At 41.8% G+C, this 26,658-nt stretch overlaps 2 pseudogenes; both read right to left on the reverse strand.

Moving 5' to 3' along the window:
- Positions 1-275: 275 nt before the first annotated feature.
- LOC149140058 (putative E3 ubiquitin ligase SUD1 pseudogene) lies at positions 276-1,019 on the reverse strand (annotated as a pseudogene).
- Positions 1,020-5,046: 4,027 nt separating this feature from the next.
- Positions 5,047-5,532, reverse strand: LOC149140059 (putative E3 ubiquitin ligase SUD1 pseudogene; annotated as a pseudogene).
- Between the last annotated feature and the right edge of the window lie 21,126 nt (positions 5,533-26,658).

The raw sequence follows: 26,658 nt of genomic DNA on the forward strand, positions 1-26,658 counted from the left end.
CGCAAAGAGGATTGCATGAAATTATAATATGGTACAATACTGATGATATTAATGACATGTGCTCGAGTTCCGCTGCTCTTTCAACGTTCTCTTACAGCCGCTACAAAATTTTTCTAGGATCCCCGGTAACTGCAATTGACTGCAAGCTCCACCATTTTGTTCATTTTTTTCTCAAATTCTGTATCCCACCAGGAAGCAGTGTCTCTCTTCCTTGTAAAATACCGATCATCACAAATAGCATTATGGAGATTCATAAACCACTGGTGAATTTTTTTTTAAATGCAATACCATAGCAATCCCAAAGTAAGGCATCCCAGCCATGCAAATCGGTACACTGCAGAGTTGATGATAAGAGAATAACCAAAAAGAGGAAACAGGCCCCGAGCAAACACGTAAGGAACGCAGAGAGCTGTCAAAAGCTTCGTAAGGATAGGCGCCACAATTTCTCGAAGCACCCACAGACCACGCAAACGAGAAAATCCATCTGCTCTGACTTGGTCAAATTTGATAAGCCAACTATCATCTGTCAACGGTGCCATTTGACCTAGCATTACCGGTCTTGTCCAGATCTTGAGAAATATGAGTTCCAACGCCCAATCTTGATAAAGACGGAACACAGGACTTTCATTGATGGGTACACGCAAAGGCACTATCACCAATAGCTCAAATAATAGTCCAATGAGAACAGGGATAACAAAGATCCACAAAGACAACAGAATGAAGCTTTTGACAACAATCATGGACCACATTAAAACTTGGTTAACAAGATATTTCAAGTTATGTGACTTTAGATAATCAACAGCATATCCAATTCCATCTACAACAGCCCAAATAATATAGCATCCAATGTTGAAGGCGTAAAGATCATTGCATTTGATCCCATGTGTAATAGGAAACCGGAGAATGGAAGCAAACAATGCCCGGCCGAGAGAAACAGGTACCACCACTAAGGTTGAGTTAAAGGAAAGTAAAGTGAGCCATGCCCAAAATAACAGTAACACAATGCGTAGAACAAACATGTACTCTTCAGACTCTGCCGAGTTGTCCCCCTCAAACTCTTCGACACCTTCCACACTTGATGCAGAATTTTCACGCACTATTCTGTTATCATTCCCAACTGCTGGAAGAGCTAACTTGTTCAATAGGCATGCTAGGATTTTGGACCTCCACTGAAAACTCGAACAAATCCCCAATTTCGTAGCACGCTACGAAATCACCTAAACAGGTAGCGCTGCGAAACTGCTAAAAGATTTATGCGCTGCGAAAACACTTTGTCCTTAAGCAAGACTGAAAATTTTGGCAACAGAATTTTCAGTGATAACAGTGGCTCCACTTGGGATAGTGTGCCCTTGTGGTACACTAAGAACTCACAGGTCCAGTGCCTTATTCATTTGTGACAAACAGAAATTTGCTTGACAAGCATGACTGTAGGAGAAAGAAAGCTACATCTACTGAAAAATGCTCAATTGACCTTGAGCTTATTTGCATTTACCTACCTACCTACCCTAACAATTTAAACTTCTTTCAGCTCAATCAATGTGAAATTTCCAATGTAGCCAATCATTTGTCTTATCTGATGTCTGATTTCTTTGACTGCATCGGAGTTCAGAGCCATTATGATATGGCGATGACCACTGCCATTGAAATTGCCTCTGACCTTCATAGAAAAACTGAAACACTGGAGAATAAAACTCTTCCATGTAATCAGCTATAGGATCCCAGAATACATGATCAGCTTGATTTTTCTTGTAACTTTCCGGCTATGCAAACTGATCTTCAACAACAGTGTTCAGTTCCTCAATTGTGAAAGAGAAAGGAACCAACATTGTCTCCTTGCGTTCTGCCATAGAAAACTTCTGAAAATAATGATCATGATTATGAAAACTGTATGCCTGAATTTGACCTTCTAAACCTTCAATTTCTTTCTCAATGTCCTCAGCAACTTCATCAAAAAATCTCATCTTATCCTCTGCCTTGCAGTCAAAGGATTTTAGATACGAGGACAAGGACAAAGAAAAATTTTCACCTATTTCTTCATTAATATGATCATCATTCCATTGTTTGAAACCCTCAACTGAAGGAGAGTTTGCCACCACCTCTGACCTATCTATCCATTCCTCCAAAAACATAAGCCATAAGTCTTGAAATGACTTAACGGATTTGATAGGAAAACTTTCAATCCATTGTTTGCATTTCCCTTGAAGTGAATCATAAAATAACATAATGCAAACATCCTCATGTTTAACTCTAAGAAGCTCAGCAAAATGACAGAAATCTGAGATATGCTTCAGAGTTAAACTCAAATCTTCTCCATTAAATTTGGGACCATTCCTTAGAAAATATGCATCCTTGGGAAAATGATTTGGGAAACCATGAATTCCTGAAAAATCTATGCATGCATACCTTGAACTAAGAATGGTAGCTTCTGGGTCCTTCATAACTCCAGTGGAATCACCATGAACCTATGAATTTCGAATTCTTCAACAATGGAGTCGCCAAGGTAGATTTGCAGCCTCAAAAACCTTCTGAGCTCCTGCTACCTTCAGAAGTTCAGCTTCATAATTTCGGGAATGAGTAATCTTCAGACTCCCGGCAGACGCACCAAAATGTTATCACAAAATCAGGTACTGAAGGCTGCCAATCAGCAAGATTCTGTGTAACTATTTCAAACCAGGCTTTAGACTAAGGCTTAGCCTCCTTAGTCAGAGAGGGCTCTGTCATAGACTATGAATATTGACTAATAACAAGGAAAGATGGCTAACTCTTAAAACACATGAAAAATAAGTTGGCTGGACAAATATCAAAGTGATTCCCATTGGGATTATGGAGTCTCACACATCTCAGCAAACAAGAAACACTATCCTTTCATAGAAATCAGGGCACTTTACATCTAATGTTCAAACATAACTTACATAAAACACAGTTTGCCAAGGCATACAGGAAGTCAGAGCATGACACATGAGTTCTGAGTGATTATGCAGTAACAAAACTGTAAAAGAACACTAAAGAGAATAAACCATCATACATTTGAACCATTAGATCTATTGTGAATCCTGAGAAGAAACAACAGTCCTTTGCATTACTGAAATCTGCTATACATAAACCAAAATAGTCTTGTCTTTAATCAAAACATCCAACCCCTATTACTTCACTCTCTTAGCTATTTATAAAATTCTTCTACCTGACTCCGATTCCTCTGAGGGGAACTCGAAGTCCCTTTCTAATGACACCTATTCACCTTTAAACTAACTAATAAAAGCCACTTACTACTAATTAACAGCTCTAGAGACCTAAAACAAATAAGATTCTAATTCTGCATCATGCTGGACATAGCATTTATTACAATCAAGATTCATTCTCTGCCAAGTGGATTACTACAGCGGTAGCTTTGATGGCTTTAATTACAATGAACTTCATTCTTTGACATCTGCTCTCTTTCTGGAGGCGGCTGTGATAGCATGAGATGAGGATTCAATGTTCCAGGTTAGCATTGGATGCTGGATGCGTTGATGGTTCAATAATATTAGGATAGAACCCCTGTTTTCCCGGTCCTTGTCTTCCACCACTCTTCGAAAATGTAGCAGCACGTTCCCAGCTCTTTAATAATCCAAGGTATGGAACGCTGCCATGTTTCTGATGTGCTGTAGGCTGTATTGACAGACATGTGTCTCTCTTTCAAAATTCCCGCTTGTATACCAAACTGCCTGTTTATGTTAAAAACACCACCTACAGCAGTTTCGTAGCGCGCTACGAAACTGCTGTGTAATTTCAAAACACAGTCTTCCTTTTATAACTAAATGATCACCAGTGTTCATAGCTTAAGCACCTTACTCCCTTGATTGTTTTGAAAAGGTTTGCTTGCAACAGATATTTCTCCTGCGAAAAAGCTGCAATGATATCGTGACCTCACATCAACCATAGTTTGATGACTCTCTCCTGAAGTTTCTCTTAAAAATACTGAATCTCTTTGAAAGCGATCAAGAGATGGTTAAAGTGACCTTGTCTCCTCTGTTAAAAAACTCTTAGAGCCTCCCACAATATCCATGTAGGGTGACTTACTGAGTACTGGACCATCCACAGAAAGTGAATAATAATGCCTTGATCCTTCTGTTGGTATAGAATGAAGCCTTCGATATGTTGTGACAGTAACTAGTATCAAGTTCCCCATCTAACCTGGGATCTCTTTCACAATTCACAGTTCGATAGTCGCAACAGAAGACAATTAGAATCACAACAAAACAAGTTCTGTAGACTTATTGAAAGCCTAATTTCTCATATAGAAAAGAGTGTGATCTGCTAGAAGTATTAGGATCTATGCTGCCATGGGTCAACTCATAAATAAAATATTGTATGAGGAGAAGTTGGCGATGCATGAAAGTTGAAGTTGCAAGCATAGGAAGCATTGCAGGTACTAATCAGCGTGGACCAAATCTCCATAATCTGTACAGTTCTATATAATTACAAGCAATTGGATATCATGATGGGAAAATCGAAGTGAAACTTGAGGATGAAAAAATGCGTGCTAATGTTACCAGCTTCTTCCCACATGATACTCACACCACTCTTACAAAAGATCACTTGCAAGCCTCCAGAGTTGTTTGTCGTCTTGCAAACAACGATGCAGATATAGCAACATATGTAACAGGGCAGCACAAGGTTTGCAGTCACCATTCTGTAAAGAAATATTAGGTGCTAATTTCTCACACAGCACAACCCTGCCTTGCGCTCTCTTCCACAACATATTATCAGTCTAAAGATCAAGATGACTCTGCGCAAAGAAGATTGCATGAAATTATAATATGGTACAATACTGATGATATTAATGACATGTGCTCGAGTTCCGCTGCTCTTTCAACGTTCTCTTACAGCCGCTACAAAAGTTTTCTAGGATCCCCGGTAACTGCAATTGACTGCAAGCTCCACCATTTTGTTCATTTTTTTCTCAAATTTTGTATCCCACCAGGAAGCAGTGTCTCTCTTCCTTGTAAAATACCGATCATCACAAATAGAATTATGAAGATTCATAAACCACTGGTGAATTTTTTTTTAAATGCAATACCATAGCAATCCCAAAGTAAGGCATCCCAGCCATTCAAATCGGTACACTGCAGAGTGGATGGTAAGAGAATAACCAAAAAGAGGAAACAGGCCCCGAGCAAACACGTAAGGAACGCAGAGAGACACGTAAGGAACGCAGAGAGCTGTCAAAAGTTTCGTAAGGATAGGCGCCACAATTTCTCGAAGCACCCACAGACCACGCAAACGAGAAAATCCATCTCCCTTGACTTGGTCAAATTTGATAAGCCAACTATCATTTGTCAACGGTGCCATTTGACCTAGCATTACCGGTCTTGTCCAGATCTTGAGAAATATGAGTTCCAACGCCCAATCTTGATAAAGACGGAACACAAGACTTTCATTGATGGGTACACGCAAAGGCACTATCACCAATAGCTCAAATAATAGTCCAATGAGAACAGGGATAACAAAGATCCACAAAGACAACAGAATGAAGCTTTTGACAACAATCATGGACCACATTAAAACTTGGTTAACAAGATATTTCAAGTTATGTGACTTTAGATAATCAACAGCATATCCAATTCCATCTACAACAGCCCAAATAATATAGTATCCAATGTTGAAGGCGTAAAGATCATTGCATTTGATCCCATGTGTAATAGGAAACCGGAGAATGGAAGCAAACAATGCCCGGCCGAGAGAAACAGGTACCACCACTAAGGTTGAGTTTAAAGGAAAGTAAAGTGAGCCATGCCCAAAATAACAATAACACAATGCATAGAACAAACATGTACTCTTCAGACTCTGCCGAGTTGTCCCCCTCAAACTCTTCGACACCTTCCACACTTGATGCAGAATTTTCACGCACTATTCTGTTATCATTCCCAGCTGCTGGAAGAGCTAACTTGTTCAATAGGCATGCTAGGATTTTGGACCTCTACTGAAAACTCGAACAAATCCCCAATTTCGTAGCACGCTACGAAATCACCTAAACAGGTAGCGCTGCGAAACTGCTAAAAGATTTATGCGCTGCGAAAACACTTTGTCCTTAAGGAAGACTGAAAATTTTGGCAACAGAATTTTCAGTGATAACACAAAGCATGATATGGTCAAAGCTGACTAGGTAGAGTTCTTGTTAGGGGATCAATGTACCATACTAGGATCCCCAAAGTCACATTAAGAAGGACCAATGAAGCCATGACAGGGATAGAAAATAATCCTAGACGGGGAAATAAGAAAGGTATCTAGCTTGCAGGGTAATGTCCTAGTGGAATAGCTCTTGGATGGTTGAGACCTGGAGTAACGGTTCCTGGTTGAAACATAGGAGAGGCATCCACTAACAAAGGAGGTCCTACGTTGGTGGATCCAGATGACTCGGCTGAGATGGTAACAACGAAATGATGAGGAGATGGTTGTTGATCAAAGGTATTGACCTCATCAAAATCTATCATGAGGATCTGGTAGTCACCAAGAATAGAAGGTTGGGGGAGATGGGCTACTTGACCTGGGTGGGGTTGAGCAACAAAAAATTCTTGCTAAGGTAAAGGATTTGTGAGCACTGCCAGTTGAGATGGCACAGGATTCTGAGGCAATTGTTCACCTCAAGAATCTGCTTGAGCTTCCCACATTTGGCACATTTGGGTTAAAAGAGGACACTCATGTGTATAATGACCGTGCAAACCAAAACATGCACAAGGCTTATTCGTATGAATAGCCTTGTTCTTCTTGGGCTCGTTGTCCTATTTCTGGTTGTTGATGTTAGGATGGTTCCCCTGGGGTTCACTAGGTTGATTACCTTGATTACCCTGGTTAGCCTTGTTACCCTTCCCCTTATTCTTTTTCTTCAAATTTGGGGGATTGGTAGCACTCTGCTCCACAAACACCTGACCCTGAGGGGGGTGGTGTCTGCTGGGGCTGAGGATGCATGGGAGGCTATGAAGCTAATGCTTGAGGGGCTAGAGCACTAGGATGTGCATAAGGAGTATCAATAGTTGGGTATATGGGTTGGGGCCCTAGAAACATGTTGCTAGCAGGAGGGACATAAGTGTTGGAGGAATTGGTGCCCCCTATGGGTAGCCATAACTTTGTTGAGTATATGGAAAAGAGTGTGAAAGAGATCCAACGATACCATCGGTGGCATCAGATGCCCCCAGTGCATTGGCACTTCCAGGACGAGGGAGGTCTGGAATGATGGTATAGACATAACTGGATTATGCATAAATCAGATCATATCTTAGAGTGGTTTGGAGAGCTTCTTCCTCGGTCTGAGGAAAATGGGATGCGACATCTTTTCGAATGGGAGATAAAAGGCTCCTTATAAACCAATCTAGATAGACATGATCTTTGAAAGGTGGGGCGCAACATGTGCTCCTCCATCAACGCCAATCTTGAACATGGTTAGAAAAGTGAGTGGCGGAGGACTGATAGAATGTGGTCAATAGCTTCGTACCAGTGTTGTACCAGAGAGGTAACTAGAAATATGAGAGGAACGCTTTAGCAAGCGTTGCGAAAATGGAATGAGATATGGAGGTCTGGTCTACATACCATTTTTCAGTGTCTCCAGTGAGCGTGCGTTGGAATAAACGAAGATGAATGGATTCATCAGTTATGGAGTTGGAAGAACACAACATGTGGAAGGATCAGACATGGTTGGTAGGATCCTCTCTAGCATTGCCCTCAAACTTCAAGATGTCTGAGGGAAGCTTGGTCGGCATAGAGGGTGAACTAGCATCATGGTGTATCAGGTCGTTTGTCAACTGGTTAAAATCTAGTAGACTTAACACAGCCATAATTGGGAGCACGGGAGCTACCGGAATAGTTCCCCGGACTATTCCGCTTGATGTCCCCACCAGGATATAACCGGAGCCAAGACTAGGTTGGGTTCCTGCACCAGCTGTGGGTCTAGACATGGTGACGATATGCAGTGAAGGAGGCTTAGAATCAGATGAAGAATTAGAGGAACCAAGAGAAGAGTCAATATGGGGACTCAAAGGGATATGAACTTGAACTCGACGGGGAGGGGTAACATGGCCAAGTGGAAAATGGGGGTGAAGGCCTAATAGTCTCTGCGACGAACACCTTAGTGGCGCAATGGTGGTGGTGCACTTAACACGAAAATGGTGAAGGGATATCAAAAATATATCTTTGTATCGATGCAGGTAGATAAATTTATTATGTTAAGTCTTGGCTTGGTAGTGTAAACCAAGAGCCCTTCGCTTGAGGTGTGCTTATGTGTGCAAGTGTATTAATTAATTAAGCCTAGATCGTGTTTGTAAAAAAGAAAAAATATGGCTGAAAATAAACTGAAATAAATAACAGAAAATGAATAGAAAAACAATTAACTAAACCCCACCCAAGCTAGGTTTGTAAACACTATACTATTGGTGGCTAAATCGATGGAAAATATATTGAAATGGTCAAGAGATATAAATGTTGGTCTAACTGGGATCAAGTGACATTAAGCTGTTGGAAAGTGGTGCAGAAACAACAAAAAACCAAAGAGGAATATTGCTGCAAAACGATAGGGAGATTGGTGAAACACCTAAGGCAATCGATGGGAACCTAAGGAAAATGACCAAGAAAGTTTAAGTGTGAAACTATCAATGGTAACAACCTCTCTTAACAGATCTAAAATAGAAGGGTACAAATATGGAAAATGTGGCTGAAAGCGCTACAGAAACTCAGACTACTCACTCAGCTAAACTCCTCCTAGAAAGGTGGAAGCATACTAGAAGCTTTAAGGGAGGCTAAATTCAACTTCGATGAGTAAATGAAAGTGGATCGATGCCTAAGCGAGATGAGACAGAGGTCAACCAACCCAATAGATAGCTCTCTACAAAACCCTGAAACAGATATGAGAAAAACCATAAAACCTAGAAATCGCAGGTATTGACCTGTTTCTATATAGGAATCACACTTTTTGGGCTCTTTAGTGCATTCTAGCCTCTAGATCACACTTTTTGGGCCAAAAATCATGATTTCTACTCCGTGCATCTCGATTGGCAAATCTAAAAAAAAAAGTGTCGCCTTTGTCGCGACTAGTTCCTGTGACCTGCAAAAAATATCAGAAAGCTTGCAGAAGTCAGAAATTTATGAGATCTAGGGTTAAAAAACTAGGAAACATTAAGATAATTGAAAAAGAAGAAACCCTAACCTGAAAACCAAAGGTTACCAAGGTTTTTAGATCTAAAGTATAAAACCAAATGGAGTCGCCAATTTTGTGATTGGCAACAATAAAAAAATCCCCAACGGAGTCACCAATTTTATATTGGAGACCCAGGTTTCTGAATCAGAATTATTCGTCAGCGGAGTCACCATTTTTGTTGTAGTGTTTTCTTCTCAAAGATGTATGAAAAGAACCCACTTAAGATTGTGGATGGAAAACAATCACAACAATATAAATGTCTGCTAAACATTATAGATCTATAACAACGGATAGAAACAAAACCTGCCAAAGTCTGGATCTATGAGACAATCATAGTTAAACAACGAGATGAAAGAGTAATAACTTTAATCATCCAATGGAAACCAGATATGTAAACAATAATTTCATTATAACACCTATGAAGGGAACAAATAGATGTTACTAGTCCCCCTCTATGGGATGGGTTCTTGGCTATCCTCAAACGTCATCAGCTTGTGTAGAGTATCTCTCCTCTATAATGTGTAAACCCAACAAAAATATGGTGTGCGACAATGAAAATAATCAGAGTTGCAACGGTGAGTGCAACAATGAAAATAATAAAAAGTGAATAATGAATGGAAAACCCTTCTATTTATAAAAAAATATTGAGTTATCCTCGAATAATGAGCGATAATAAAACATAATTGATCACATTCTTGGAATAACCACTTGCAATATTTTATTATATTTATTTAGGAGGGAAAAAGTATTTAAACTTTTATTTAGAATTATTTATCATCTCAAGGAATTAGTTAAGGAATAATAAACAAATAAGGATTTATTTAATTATTCCTAAGGGATTTAGTCAAATTTGACAAAGAATAATAATTATTTAGTGATTAATTAATTATTCTTGGAGAAAAATAAGATAATTAATGATTTATCTGTTTATTTTTCATGATTGGGTCAAATATGACAAGGAATAATAATAAAACAATGGTTAAATTAATTATTCCTAGAAGAAAATAAAATAAATAGTGATTTATTTAATTATTCTTCATGGGTTTAACTATAAATTACTTAACAATGGTGGCTTATTAAGTAATTTCTCACAGTGAAAGCATTTTTACTATGGTAAAATTGGCTTTACATGGTGTACTTCGATCCATCTAGTAAATTAGGATAGTTGATCAACCAATTTATTGGTGATAACATAGTACATACCATTGCATACATCAGGATACCGTCTGCACTTGCATATGGAACATGGGACATGTCCTCTTCCTCTTCTTATGTCTTGGGATAATGTTCAATAGATAACTTTACACCTATTGGAATAGGAACCTTCACTGTTTTACTATCATGCATATTAAACATCTGCACTATTGTCTCAACATACTTCCTCAGGCTTAACTAGAGCTTCCTCTTTTCCCGATCTCATTTAATTTCCATGCCCAAAATCTAGTTTGTAGCACTATGATCTTTCATGTCAAATTTGGAGGACAATTAGGTCTTCAAATCCTGGATAATTGCTTTGTCATTTCCAACCAGCAACTTATCATGCACATACAAGACCAGATAAATAACATGGTCACCAACTAATTTAAAATACATGTAGTGATCTACTTTGCTTTTGTTGAAGCCAAGTCCACTTATAAATGTATCAAATTTCTGATACCACATTCTTGGTGACTATTTTAACTCATATAGAGTCTTTTTATAACTTGCATACAAGTTATTTCTTACCCTTCACCGCAAAGCATTTAGTTTGCTTAATGTAGATCTCTTCTTCCAAATCCTCGTGAAGAAATGTTGTCTTCACATCCATCTACCCTACCTCAAAATCAAAACCAACAAAAGTAGAAAAAAGTAATCTAATAGAAGCTACCTTGGCAACATAAGAAAAAATATAACCAAAATCAATTCCTAGCACCTAGGAATAACCTTTTGCTAGCAACTGAATGTTGGGAGTGGGATCCCCCAAGGGAAGTTTTGGGGCTAAAAGCCCATGATAAGTCAATTTTTCTAATATAATTGTAAAGACTCCACATTTTGTGGTTGGGGAGTGCAAAGGTGTTATGTGTCAAAAAGGGTAGTCCGCCCTTAGTATTCTAAAGTAAAGTCGGCTGTACGAGACCTACCCATTGTCCACGAACCATGGGATTGTATAAAAAGATCTAAGCTGTAAGTAGTTTAAAAAAAGGGAATCGAACATGGAATAAGGTCATAGTTTTAAATAAATAAGTCTAAGTCTTGGGTTGTAGTGTAGATAGAGGCTCCGCAGTTGAGTGCGGGGACCCCTGTAGGTGTGTGCACAGGGTGAATAGAGTCTGTAACACTTGGAAGATATTAATAAAAGGAGTTATTCTACAATTTCTGCATATTTTTTTCTATTGATGGGTTTGGATATTTTGTGTATGAATTTCCTTTATTATGCTTATATGATGTGCGAATGAATACAAGTACATTGAATAATTGAACGAAAATATGAATATCTTCTTACGCATTAATAACTTCAAGTATTTGACAAGATAAGCAAATCACTTAGGATAATTGAGGAATTTGCACGGCACGCTGCGAAAGTACCTGAGCCGCAGCTTAGGGTTGCGCAAAGGTCGATCATATACTTTCGCAAAGGTATTGAAGGTTGGAATAAAGGGTTTGTCTTACAAGCCCTAGAGTGAGACCACCTAAGCGAAGGCAGGAATAGAAGAAATCAAACGACATAACAACCATCTCAGGGTGCAGAAACTTGGTTCCAGCATCCCCCCATTGGTTGAAGGGAAAGTACCCCTAGGGTCCTTTGGGCTAAGACTCTACCAGACTGAAAATTGCTTATACAAAGAAACACACACACACAGCCATCTTTTTTACTTTTAAGCAAATTCTAATGTTTAGGGTACATACCTAAGGTCCTACGTTCGAGAAGACCGTTAGGGTGCAAACCCTTCTTGGAGTTCCCTTCTTCTTTCTTTGACCTGCAAGACAAACAAATCAAAGAACACAACAGTACATGTATAGAAGTTTATATATAAATCATCTTTATGCTATAAAGTTAGTTATAAAAAATCTTTAAGTAACCACTTTCATAAGAATTCAACACAAGAATCTCATAAGCATAAAGAAAGATTATTCGGGAACAAAGACGTGTTTCTTTATATATAAAGGCAAATAAAGTACATATATCGGAAAGATATCACCTGAACACCTTCAGCAGGCTCCAAGCAAGCTTCCTCCCGGATTCGTTCCAGCCTCCAGCCTCCAACAAGAGCTCCTTCCAAGTCTTACTCAATGATGATGTCAAGGATGAATGATCACCAATACACATGGAAACAAGGGTTTCCTATGCAAAATGGGGAAGTGCAGAATGCACCAAGGACTTCAGACCTGGTCTAAGGGAAAAATCTCAGCATAATAATCTTGCTCTCCTTTCTCTCTCCCTTTGGCCTTCCCTTTGATGTCTTTTTATACCCTCTCCAAAGTAGTTTTTTAGTTAGGAGTTGGTTGGGAACAGTTGGGCCACGGGCACTAACAGGTGATCCAGCAGGTAAACCCGCGATCACCGCCCGAAAAAGAGGAAATTATATTTTTTTAAGTGTTTTAATAGATACACGCGGGTTGGGTATGACAGACCCGCGTGTACACGCGTTTAACACAGGGCAAAGTCGCGTATAGGGAATAAAACACTGTTTTTAAAATTTTTGGACCAGGTCTGGAAGGAGGGGTTGCCCTAGGCTATAAGTGCAGCATCACAAACCATAAGAGTGAGATTTGGAGCTATAACAGATGCCCCCTAATGTATGAGGTCAGAAGGGGAACATGATGGCCGAAATACATTAAGTAAGTACAAGGAAAGGAACTCTGCCGAAAAACCGAGGAGGACTTCACCAGAATTCAGCCTGCCAAGCCACCGAAAGGAGATCAGAAAGAAACACTGTCTGAGGCGGGCATACCCATGCTCAGGAAAAGTAAAGCATGTCCGCATAGCAAGTACAAGCGGATCCACTAAGTATACAAGTATAAATGACTGTAAAATACATAATGGATCATCTGATCATAATGAGTAAGTACATGTCTGAATATCACATATAAAACTGTCAATGATGCTGAAAGATGCAACGGATCACTGAAATCAAAGACTGATCCCATAAGGTACCAACTGAACATGATGGAATAGGATGGTACTACACTGCAAACTCAGGTGCCAGCATATAGAATGTTGCCATGACTGACTGCAACATATAAGGTGGAATGGTATCAACTAGCAGCAACAGGAGCAACTGTCAAGTGAACCAATGAATGCTGATACAACCTGAGGTCTTCACCGACCGCTGTGGTACATTTCTACACCATGGGAATAAATGATCTGAAGTCGACCATGTGAGAAATCGTTTGATTACCGGTCATTGATGTATACCGTTAACAAATGCGAGACTACTCACCGATAATGATAATGAGTGTCAAGGTACCCAGTACAATCTAACAAGTGTGAATAGATGAGCTGAAGTCGAACACCTGTAAGAATCTATCAATCAGGAGACAATGATGGTTTCCCACTGTCGATAGCGAGGAATCTGCCACTAATGACTGCAAACCCCAAGGTACTGCCAAATGGACTCTAGATCTTTGCCCCAGAGCAATGAGTCGGAGTCGATAGGGAAAGATCCGCTAGAAGGAAGGCATTAAGGCATCCTCCATCAATCTAGCGCGAGTGTAACCCGTAGGCCAATAATGTGGAAGGAATCGGACGAAAAAGATGTAGTAACCCAACCGAAGTACATTTCCGGCGTACACAAGATGTGGCTAGCGCACGGCAGAAACCCTCTGAACCAACCAATAATGAAAGCTGACACAGAGGCGAGGTATCCACCAATAGGGTCAAATGGAAACCAAGGTACTGCACGAATCCCAATGTGTGATAATGTATGCTGATGTCGAACATAAGGGAAACCACTCAGTCAAAGACCCATGATACTGATCGATGCTGAGCACAAGGTGAGCTATCAATAATGAAAATAGGGCCAGGGTGCGGTCTCTAGGTCTGCCCTCAGAGCAATGTGTCGTCGTCGATAAGGACAAGACCCGCCAGCAAGAAGTCAATGGGGACCTTCTCAAACCGGCACGAGTGAAGGACCAATATAACTGATGTGATGATAGACATGACACTGACAACCAGGGATGGCCGACTAAAAAATGAGTCAAGAGACACCGCAGAAAGGCCGACTCAGGCTAACTTCCCTTGAACAAAAGCACGACTCAATGTGACTATGTGGCAGCATATAATGAATCTGTATAAGTTCGTCATGCAGGAGGCACGAACGAACCCTCCATATGATTGGAAGAGATAACCAATCGGGGGAGAACTCACTCGATAACAAGGTTATGGCTTACCTAAGTCAAACTAAATCCCACCCATACGGAGGAGACTTTGTTTTGAGTGCTTTGTTCAAGGGCGACACGACTGACTCTAGCTGCCAACAATAAATGGAAATAATGTCCCTGTTCCCGCTCTTTTTGAAATATTTAATTTTTTTGTCTTTTTCTGATAAGCCGGAAAAAGAATAAAAGAATGCTATGGTACAGTGGAAAGAACGAGTGTCGGTGAAACAGATGATCTAGTTCCTGGGAAAGGAACATTCCTATGCTCAATGCAGGGAGGTGAAAAACTGGTCAGTGACACTCAGAGGTATGTCCCTTCCACGGATCTGGGTATGTCAAGCTGCAGAGGTCAAGGGTATGCAAGGTCGATTTTTGCAGACGTCATGGTCAAAAGTGGGCTTAAACACGAGTCCAAGTGAAGCCGGCTATAGGCCAAAAGGTGCAAATGGTCAACATGCAATGCAGAAGTACAACTCAACACACATAGGAGCCTCTAGGGTATAAGGCCAGAACGAAGCGAAGAAGCAAAGAAGAATGAGTCTTCAACACATAAGTCATGGCGGGACTACAGAGGACTCCCGAGCCTACTCAAAACGAAGCAGCATGGGCAACAAATGTCAGTGAGGTGCTAACTAGGATGCCCATGTAAAAGGATGGCTCTACCATCATGTCATGATTTAAAGAATCGGCGAGTGAAAATGGCTTGCGAACCATAACATGATGGGGTCGACCCTACGGCAGATGTATCGGTCAAATGGAGGCTAGTATGCATAATGCAACGGAAAAATGGTGTCCCTAACCTATATGCCAGTGAGAACACGATACCTGCCATGACGGGTCAGCAGTCATGGAACCGTCTCGAACCGTCGAAAAATGTCTAAAATGTCCTGAAAAACAACTCAATCTCGACATTCCAAGCTCCCAAGTTAAAAGTGACATGAAACCAAACAAAATAAAATTTTGAAAAAATTTTGCATTTTCAAAACTTATAAAAAGAAATTTTGGACTTACCATTTTCACCGTTTGACTTGGAGAGCAAATTGTGGAGCAAAAGGAGCAAACTTTCCCCGTGACTTATTCAACCGTTCAAACTTGCCGAAAACTTCCAGGTAAGCACTAAACTTGTCTTGCAATCAATTGTGATAGTTTTTAGGAAGTTTAATTAATGTTTCACCGTTAGATTTTTGCAAAAAATTGCTCTGCGGCGTACACGCGGGTTGGATGTATATAAATCGCGTATACGACGGCCCTACACGCGACTGTGTATAGGGTAAACCGCGTGTGCGCAGCGAAAATTTTTTATACAAAAAACTAATGGATGAAAATGATTTTTTCTTCCAGGATGACTCTCACATGGCGTGAAAGAGAGCACTCAGCTGTAGATAATGAAGTTATGGACAATGATGAGGCATTAGATGCCTTACGGGGATGCGGATTGTTAAAATTCTTCAAGTTGCCGAATATGAAAGCAAATGTGCGTCTGCTCGAGAGACTTATTGATTATTGGGATGTCGAGGAAGAAGCTTTTATGATTGATCAGATGCCACTCAGGATAGAAGTGGAAGATATATATTTCATCACGGGCCTTTCCCGAAGGGGAGAGGTAGTCCACTCCCGGGGCAGGACCCGGAATAGTCTCAGTGTGGACGACTATGTACAACTTTACTGCCCAGGTCATCGGAAGGTCGGGAGTCAGATCTCGATCCCACACGTGGCGAGTTTGTCACTGCGGATAATCCTGTTCACCATAGCTCGAGTGAACGGGTCATCTTCGCTACATCAGGCATCACGGGTAAACATGAGCGTAGCAGTGGACTGTCTCACCACGGTGTTTGACTGGTGTACTCCTCTACTTGCCAACATGAAGGAGCAGCTTGCTTCTATCAGGAAGGGACAGACCAAGAACTTTGGGTATGGAACCATTTTATGCACATTTTTCTTCGAGAAGGTTCCCGCACTCCGCCCCAGGGTAGCAGTTCCCATCAGTAGTCCACGTGATCCACGCATGGGCCGGTGGGCTGACTTGATGAAACGTCTGGGGGGTGGGGAAGTGCCCAGGAATGCATTCGACGACGACTTTTTTGCTTGGTGGGAGCAACAGATCATCGCCATAGACGACTACCCCTATGCTGGACTGGATTTCCGAGGAGATCCTGACCTAGTGTTACCACCAGACGCAGCATGGGGCGAGATCGGTAAGATTTTTTTGATTTTTATGATTTTATGATTTTTAGGATTTTTCAAGCATAATGATGAACTTTGAAAAATATATTTTTTGATGAGATTCAAATGACTAATATGATGATCATGTTCCAGACATTGGGCCTGTGCGACCAGATGGATTCCCACGGCACGGACGGCGTGGCCGAGGAGCCGAAGAGGCGGCTGCGGATGCGGAAAGGACCCTCGCCAACGTCCAGCGACACTTGGCGAGATTGAGCTATCAAGTACCGATGGCCGAGATAGAGGACCTTCCTCCAGATATGCAGCGTCATGTGGTTGGGATGCCACGTGACTGGGTTCGCGTTTTTCGGCGTGTGGCCAATGCTATAGTTAGTTATCTAGCTGCTCATCCAGAGCCGAGGCATTAGATATGCCTGACATGATTATGGGCATTTGAGTCCCAATTTTGTATATTTTGGACACACATATGTACACTCGAGACGCTTTGCGATATATATATATATATACAGTTTGACTTTTTGATGCATGATTTTATGATGATGAATGATTGATATGCCAGTCTAATGCTTGATTAGCGATAGAATCAGCTAACCAATTTTGAGATCTTGGAATGTGCAAATAATTAATGTAAATAAATGATCTTTGCAACAACCTCACCCTTAAATATTGGCGATATAATGATGGATCTCTAACCCGATAAATGTTATTTAACTGAGACACTATCAATTGAGAATCAAGATACACTACCAACGAGTCGATCCCATGAGAGATTGCCTCGGATAATAAATTAATAACAGCTGTATACTCGGCCATATTGTTTGAAGCAGGACCGATACACACGCCTCTCGATGTCATCAACTGACCAGTTGGGTAATAAAGTACCCAAGCTGCGGAAGCAAGATTCCGAGTGTGCCGACTAGCACCATCGGCGAATCCAAAATAAACCAAATCATCCATCAACACCTGCCAAAGCAGACCAAAAGTGCTGATATCAGAAAACGCTCGATAAGATATGTACAAATATACATAAAATACAAAGAAGCCATTGCCTGGTAAAACTAAGCAAAATACTTCTTTAAATAGAGCCCATTTCGGGGCTCCGCCAGCTTGTTTCCTTCGAAATCAATTAACTCATACGATCCTTTTTCTAAGACTCGTTTTATAATGAAAGGACCGTACCACATAGGCTTAAATTTGCCTGCCCCCAAGGCGTCCTTATCTTGGTCATAGACCAAGACAAGGTCACCTTCAGAAAAGACACGAGGTCGGACAGACTTATCATACTGAGTTTTGACCCTTTTCTTATGGGCCTCATTCGTCGTGGCGGCATCTCGACGCTGCTCATCGAGATGTTCCAGGTGAACTAGGCGCTCCTCGAGACTCGAAGTCTCAGGAAGAAGCTCGACAGCCAATTTCAGAGATGGAATTTCACATTCGACCGGAAAGATAGATTCCACCCCGTAAACTAACTGAAAAGGAGTAAAACCAGTAGCCGTTTTAACGGAGGTTCGGTATGCCCAAAGAGCCGGATACAACATAATGTGCCAATTGGACCGATTTTTATCGATTGTCCGTTGGAGTATCGTCTTAAGAGTTTTATTGACCGCCTCGACCTGTCCATTGGCCTGAGGATAGTAAGGAGACGAATGCTCTTGACGGAAACCTAATTTAAAAGCCAATTCGGACATTAGCTGATTTTGGAAATGACTGCCATGGTCAGTGACAATCTCTCTTGGGATATCGAATCTTGAGATAACTTGATTGAAAAGAAACAAAGCTGCCGTGTCACTGTCGTTCTTATAAGTAGGCATGGCTTCAGCCCACTTCGTGAAGTAGTCTACAGCCACGATAATGTACTTGTGATTTGCCACTGAGGGCAGATTACAAGTCGTAAAATCAATACCCCACTTAGTAAAGGGACCGACGGTGACAACGGGAAAAAGGGGAGCTGGATGCGCGCGCATCTTGCGAGTAAAAATTTGACACGGGTGACAGCGTTTTACCGCTTCCACACAGTCCTTAAAGAGTGAAGGCCAAAAGTAGCCGGCACGTAAGATGCGCTGGGCTGTAGCAAGCCCGGATAGATGACCACCACAAGCTCCACTGTGGCAATCATTAAGAACAGACTCTGCTTCCTCTAAGGTTAAACAACGTCGAAGAATTGAATCAACCCCTCGACGGTATAAAGTGTCACCAATGATAACATAGTTTTTAGCCAGGTGACGTAACTTGCGACGTTCATCCTTGGAGGAAGTAGAGGGAAACTTCGAAGTCTGGAGATAAACAATGATATCTCCATACCAAGGGTCTTGTGAAGAGATGAGGAATATATGTTCGTCGGGTAAACTTTCCTCATAAACAACATCCTCTCCACAAGGAAGCTCAGAAATTAGCTCCACGAAGACCATAGATTTCTTAGACTTGGCGGACAAGAACTCGAGGTCGAATTCTTGTAAAATGACTATCCATCTATTATATTTGCCCCCAATCACTCGCCTACTGAGGACAAATTGGAATGGATTGACCGCCGCTAAGACAAAAGTTTTGCGTAGCAAAATGTAATGACGGAGCCTCTGGACAGCATGGACTGCTGCCAAGGCCAACTTCTCAACTGGAGAATAGCGGAGTTCAGGGCCTATCAAGCCTCGACTCAAATAATAAATCACGTGCTCGACAAGAGCATCGTCTTCCTGAACTAGAACCATACCAATGGTAGATTCTGCTGCAGCGAGATATAAAAGGAAGTCTCTACCGTAATCCGGTGGACTCAAAAGCGGGGCAGAGACTAATGCCTTTTTCAAAGCATCAAACGACCGCTGCGCAAAGTCGTCCCACAGGAATGGAACTCCTTTCCGTAGCAAACGCATGAACCCTTTAGTGATCTCGGCATAGTTTGCTATAAACCTTCTTAAGAAATTGGCCTTCCCTTGAAGACTTTGAAGTTGACGAATTGAAGACGGGGGAGGCAACTGAACTATTGCCTCAACCTTGAAGGGATCAACCCGAATCCCTTCATTGGAAACTATAAACCCTAACAACCGACCTGATGTAACCGCGAAAACGCACTTATTAGGATTCAACCGGATTTTGTAAAAACGACATCGCTCAAAGACTAATCGAAGATGACTAGGATGATCAGTTCTCTTTCGAGAACGAGCAGCGAGATCATCTAAGTATGCTTCGATGATATGTTTGATGTCATGGAAAGCGTAAGACATGGCCCGCTGAAAGGTGGCTCCAGCATTTTTAAGACCGAAGGGCATCTTTCGATATGCAAAGGTACCCCAGGGACATATGAAGGCAGTCTTATGCTGATCCTCAGGACGAATAGAGATTTGATTATAACCTGAGAAACCATCCATAAAGGATAAAATCGCATTACCCGCACACTCGTCAATAATTTGATCAATAAATGGCGTGGGGTAATTGTCTTTTGGACAAGCCTTGTTTAAGTCCCTAAAATCGATGCATACGCGGATTGTTCCTTGCTTTTTGTCCACAGGGACTGGATTCGAAACCCAATCCGTAAGAGGAACAGGGTATATAAAACCCGCCCTTAGCAGCTTCTCAACCTCAGCTTTGATAGCCGCTGCTTTCCTAGGGTTAACCGGCCGAAGCCTTTGACGAATCGGTTTTGCGTTTTCGTACGTCTTGATCTCATGTTGGACTATAGAAGGATCAATGCCAGGCATTTCCTCATAAGACCAAGCAAATACATCACGATATTCCTTGAATAGGTCGGTGTAAATTTGAATTTCTTCAGGGGAACACTCACTTCCGATGAAGATATTCTCGATGATGTTAGGATTCTTAGAGATGTTTATAGGTATCGTTTTTGAGATTACCGACATATTACCTTCAGCACGTGTGTGTGTTGGAGCCAAAGGGTTCGATACCGTACAAACATCACTACCAACGAGCTCGGAGAATCTAGATTCTACTTCCTGCAATGGAGGAAGAAAATATGAGCGATGGTGTAAGTCTTCCCAAGGTCGATCTATACCCATCATAATTTCGAGGATTGCTTCTTCAGATGGTAGAACCGAATCTAAGCAGTCCAAGGCAGAGTTAGAATCAAAGCTCCAAGCGGGGGCCACATGACCATCTAGCTCCTCTTCGGAAAAGGGAGTAGAATGGTTATCTGCAGAGTCTACGATAGCCTGATATCTAAGCTCAGCTGCAGATATAGGAAATGCCATTCCATTAACTTGCCCTTCAACTAATGTGGTCGTAGGTGAAGGCAAGGTCCAAGGGTCGGAAAAATGATGAGTTCGGAAGAACTCCTCTCGAGAAGATTCCTTGGATGATGAAATAGCATTGATTCTTGCAAAAGGAGAGGGAAGATCAAACGTACCCATCAATGAGGAATACATCCCTACTCCTAAATTCTCAGTCGGCGGGCGAGGGTTATCCACCAAAGGAATAGTAGAGTCGGAGGTTGCTTGAGGATCGATTGGAGCATAGTCCAATTGATCAACCTTAACGATTTTCCCCTCATGAGGAAAGCAAATGACACGAAACAGAGTCGAAACAACGGCTTCCATCTCGTACACCCAGTTCCTTCCTAATAGGAGATTATAGTCTAGGTTAGCATCTACGACTTCAACTTCGATATTAACGACCTTCCCTCCAACACATATAGGAAAGGCCGGGATAATCCCATGCGGCTTGTGAGAATGGCCATCAAATGCAGTTAAGACGGTTGGTGAAGGAACAGCCGAAGGTGAACCAATAGCCTTCCAACATGACATGGACATGACGCATGTGGAAGCTCCTTCATCTATAACGGTGCGAAAAATATTGATTTTCTGGTATGTTGACTTTACCTGAAAAGCCATATGATGAGGGAGTCTCTTTTTGACATTTGACATGTCAAAAGAGAGCACTAGAGAGTTAGCTGGATCGACTGCTCCAATGGCGGAGAGTAAAGCACTTCTCTGAGACGGACACGACTGGAGAACTTCCAAAGCGGACATAGCACATGGGCTTTGAGCCAAATCCTCCACAATGGAGTAATTTTGAGCAGCTCTAGCATTGGGGTTAATTGTCGCGCGTTTGGCGGAACCTTTCGGTATCCTAGGTACAGTCTCAACAGGAGGTCGCTCAATATGAAGGTCATTACTTCCGGGAACCGTTTTATCCTTAGATTTTTCGGCTTCACCATAATCACGTGACCGAGTAGTCACGTTAACGTTTGAACCCATCATAAAAACATTTGATGCTTTTTCCCCTTCCTGGTTGCCCCCTGAGGAGGTCCCAGGATTCGAATTTGCGCCAGCAAGAAGTTGCTGCCCTTGGGGAAACGGGTTAGTCAACACAGCTTGTGAACTAGAAGTCCCTTGCTGTGCTAACAAGCGCTGAGCGTCTTCGATTCTAGGGCAAAGGTGAGTTAGATGGTCCCCACTGCATAACTTGCAAGGAAACTTGACTTTCTTACTCGACTCACCCTTACCACCACCAGCGTTGTTTCCGGATTTATTTGCATCGGGCTTCCCATCCGAATTCTTCTTTTTACCACGTCCTTTCTTTTTCCCATTGGAATTTTGATTTCCTTTGGGGTTATCGGATTGGACAGCGTTAATGGAAGAATTTTGGGAAGCAGGAGGATTAGACATTGTGACTTGGTTGTTAGGAGCAGTTTGTAATGACAACTGCTGCAATTGATTCAACAAGTTCACTGTAGTCGAGTCTACAGACCCCACGATACCATCCGCATGCGGACCTGGCTTTGGCTTAGCTAAATCAACCTTAGATCCAGGAGCATCTGGCAAGTACTTTTGGAGGATCCCAGACTGAGAGTAGATCAGTTCTAATTGCTGGGCCCTGAAAATGGCTTGCTCCTCAGAATAGACCCCAGACATGGAGACATCCTTGGAGATCTCAGGTTGCAAAGACTTCAAAAACCACTCTAGACGGTACTCCGGAGGGATTTCGGCTTTAATGAGCCTTTTTCTCCGTCTCCATTCCTGTATGTGATCAGAAATGTGGGTTGCCTTATCCTGACGAAAGGTAGCCAGAAGTTCAGTTCCGGCATCATAGCGGACGGGCAACTGAAAGTGATTCAAGAAGATATTAGCTAAGTCTGCGAACGATGTAAAGCTGCCCCCTGGCAACTCTATGTACCATTTAGCCGCATTACCAGTCAAGGTGCGCTGAAAAAGTCTCAACCTAACCGAATCTTCGATGAGGGAGTTAGATGAGCACCACAAATGGAATGTGGTTACATGATCGCCCGGATCTTCGCCACTCTTCCCTTCGAATTTTGGGATGTCCGAAGGTAGTTTGGTTGGGACCGGAGGCCAGGCTGGATTGTATCTGATAGGGTCGTTCGTTAGCTTAGTGAGATCTGGCAAGTTTAACGTTGCCAGAAATGGAAGCCTAGGAGGACCTAGGGGATTCCACCCAGACTGGGCAGAACTCCCCAAGTTCTGAAAAGATTGTCCTGGGATTTGAGAGGCACCAGGCTGCCCCAAGTGACCAGTAGAACCAGCTGAACCAAAGGGCAAGCCTTGTGGTCCAGCAAAATTCGGAGTTTGACCAACTCCTGCCGTATAAGCTCCATAGCTTGCAAAGTTTCCTCCTAAAGAATTGTAAGGAGTCGATAACCCCTGATATGGGTTCCAAGCCGAAGCGAGGGGAGGAATACTTTGAAACATGCTAACCGTGGAATACGGCCTACTTCCTTGTTGGCCAATGAATGGATTCGCAGTTCCTGCGTTACTAGCCCCAGGGTTATTCCAACCTTGGAAAGGATTGCTGCTTTGTCCTATTGAAGAAAAAGGCATGGATCCTACCGTTGGGTTGGAATGTGGAATATGACCACTTCCAAAAGGAAAACCCTGAAATGAAGCCGATCCGCCCATCATGGACGTAGCGGCATTGAACGGAACTGACGGAATACCCTGTGATTGGGTGCCAAAAAGGAAGGAACCAGTACTAAAAGCATTGGTTTGGGCATTTCCACTCGTGGACGGAATGGAGGTAGACCCAACCAAAGATGTGCTAGCAAACGATCCGAACAAGGAAGCGGAGGGGATGGAAATGGTTCCTCCCCCTTGCACCGATGTTGGGGTTTGCATAGTCGCAGCACTCGTGGAAGCCATGCTTCCAGTAGTGATCATAAATGGTAAGCGCGTAGCGTAACCTGGACTCGCTGGTCTATATAATGGAGGCCCAACGTATTGCAATACGTCTGGGTAACTAGATGGTAGTGGAGAATTTGGAATCACTAATGATTCTGAAAGTTCTTCTACCTCTACGTTATCCTCCGCTTGAAAGCGAACTTGAGAAAAGACTGGAGCGTCCCTCTCTTGTTCAAAAGTACCAGGCCTTGCTTGGCCGCTAATATCCCCGAGAGGAGGATCAATCCCCGATGCGTCAGCCGGCGTGGGACGGACCCCACCGGTAGTATTCCCTCTGCGCCTTCTAGGAGAAGGCTCTAAACTAGGTGGCGAGAGACCACGAAGTCTTCGAGACCGTCTTGGAGACCGGTCAGCCACTTTGAATTTTTTGTTAAGATCTAACTAAAGACTCAAAAAAAATTAAAAGCTAAGCCGACTAGGAGCACAGAGCACACAGTATAAAGTTCCTAAAGATACAGCCAGTCAAACAACTTTCAAGTATTTCCGCTCCGGGTGATTGAGACCGGACACCAAAATACGAGAAAGTGAATCAAAGGGCCTTCCGAGGATAGTCTGGGATGATGAGGGCCCAGTCCTATCAGCGAAGGTATCAGAGGAAGTTACGCTGACCTCCTAACAACAGCCTGCGCCGGTGCAAGCCCCCAAGCTTCGCAAGGGTGCCCTCCGGAAGTACTGTCGAGAGTGATACAACGTCGACCTCAGGTGCCACGGGATTCCCCTCCGCAGCCACCTATGCAGATCCCTAGGAGAGGCAACTATGGGTACCAACTCGTCGCAGAAGCCAGGCGGAACAGTCGTGAGGTAAGTTCGGACAAGTAGGAGAGGGGGTATCTCTCTTCCCTGTCTTCACAGACCCTCGTGCTTAACTCCCAGATCCGAAGCTTTCCTGGTCTCCCTAACGCTATTGGATTTACTCTCTTTAATCAGACTCTTATGTTTGACGTTTTGTGTGGCCTTGGAGAGTTAACTCTCCACTCGCCTAATCCAAGGCCCTAAAATCCTAAACTTGTTGGTGTAATAACTAAAACAAAAAGTTCTAGTGGATTTTAATTAAGCGCTTGATTTTATTAGGCTGTTCTTTAAGTCAAAGGTAATGGAGGTGAAACTTGTGGTGTTTTATGGACGCAAAAGAAATTAATAAAACCTAGCTACATGCACATGCACTTTTGTTTTCGATGAATAGCAATTTCTATGAGGTTCAGAAGGCACTTGTAATATAAACAAATTTTTTTTTTTCTTTTTCTTTTCAGACTCCACACTCACAAAAACTAACAAAACTAAATATGCCTAAAAAGAGATGCAAATCTTTCCCTAATGCAAGAACTAAATGTGGATGCACGATTCAAAGACTACTCTAAAAACAAAGAAGGAAAGTTGCTGCTTTACCAAATTTTGTCTTGCCACTGAAACGCTTAGATAGAAGATGATTTGTTACTAATCATTTCGTCCAAACAATAAAAACAAGTTTTAAGATAAAAAACAAAGCACTTTCACTTCGCAAAAAAGGAAATCAGATGAGAAGCAAGTTTAAGAAAGCGAAACTCAAAAACTTTCAAAAGATTTTCTTTCAATCAAACCAAAAAGTCTTTTTCAAAGGAAAACTCTCAAAAAAACTGACACTAATGATTGATAAACAAGCCACCAAACACTTTTGTGAATTGACACCTTTCAAATGATGAAAACTCAACAAAAATAAAATGTGTTCGAAAACGCTTTTTGACAATCAAAAGCAGCAATGAAAGTCCAAAATATCAAAAGACAAGTTTCAAGAAACCGGTAACAAACAAATTTCCCGAAACAAAGGAGTAAATGGTCATAAAAACGATTTCGTTAAGCAAACATAAATGTCATGAAAACAAAATGGACACAAAGATTTGAAGACAATCTTCCCACTCTGCCGAAACAGAGCAATCAAGATTCTTAAACAGAAACCTTGTGTGTCAAAAATCAATGACGCTTGCAATCAACGAAAAACAAGACTAGCACTCCTTATAACTAGAGAGAGTTCGAAACAAGATGCCCCCTGTTAAACAGAGAACTGTCACTGGGAATTGACTGTTTTAAACTGACCCAAACCACCAGACAGACATTCAGCAAAAGAAAAATTATAAATCTTGAAAATTATGTGATATACGCGCCTGCAATTATTTGCAGAATGCGTGTACACGCGACTGTAACTAAGGAAACCTGCGTATACGCGGGTTTACTTAGTGCAACTTGCGTATATACGCTTCTGTAATCCAAAAAAAGTGCGTATATGAAGTGTTTCAAGAAAAATAAAAAAACACAAACTGAAAAACTGGAAAAGCTTGGAGTTCAAGAAAATATCAGACAGTCAGAACCAACAAACAGAGGGACTGAGCCTTGATTGGCTTGAGGACTACCCAAACTAGGAACAACAAGAGTGTTGTCCCCAGTGGAGTCGCCAATTCTGGTTGAAGGGAAAGTACCCCTAGGGTCCTTTGGGCTAAGACTCTACCAGACTGAAAATTGCTTATACAAAGAAACACACACACACAGCCATCTTTTTTACTTTTAAGCAAATTCTAATGTTTAGGGTACATACCTAAGGTCCTACGTTCGAGAAGACCGTTAGGGTGCAAACCCTTCTTGGAGTTCCCTTCTTCTTTCTTTGACCTGCAAGACAAACAAATCAAAGAACACAACAGTACATGTATAGAAGTTTATATATAAATCATCTTTATGCTATAAAGTTAGTTATAAAAAATCTTTAAGTAACCACTTTCATAAGAATTCAACACAAGAATCTCATAAGCATAAAGAAAGATTATTCGGGAACAAAGACGT

Source organism: Pinus tabuliformis, chromosome X (genome assembly GCF_031772625.1).
Source record: "Pinus tabuliformis cultivar Carrire ecotype Pingquan chromosome X, CPIR1, whole genome shotgun sequence".
Lineage (NCBI taxonomy): Eukaryota > Viridiplantae > Streptophyta > Pinopsida > Pinales > Pinaceae > Pinus > Pinus tabuliformis.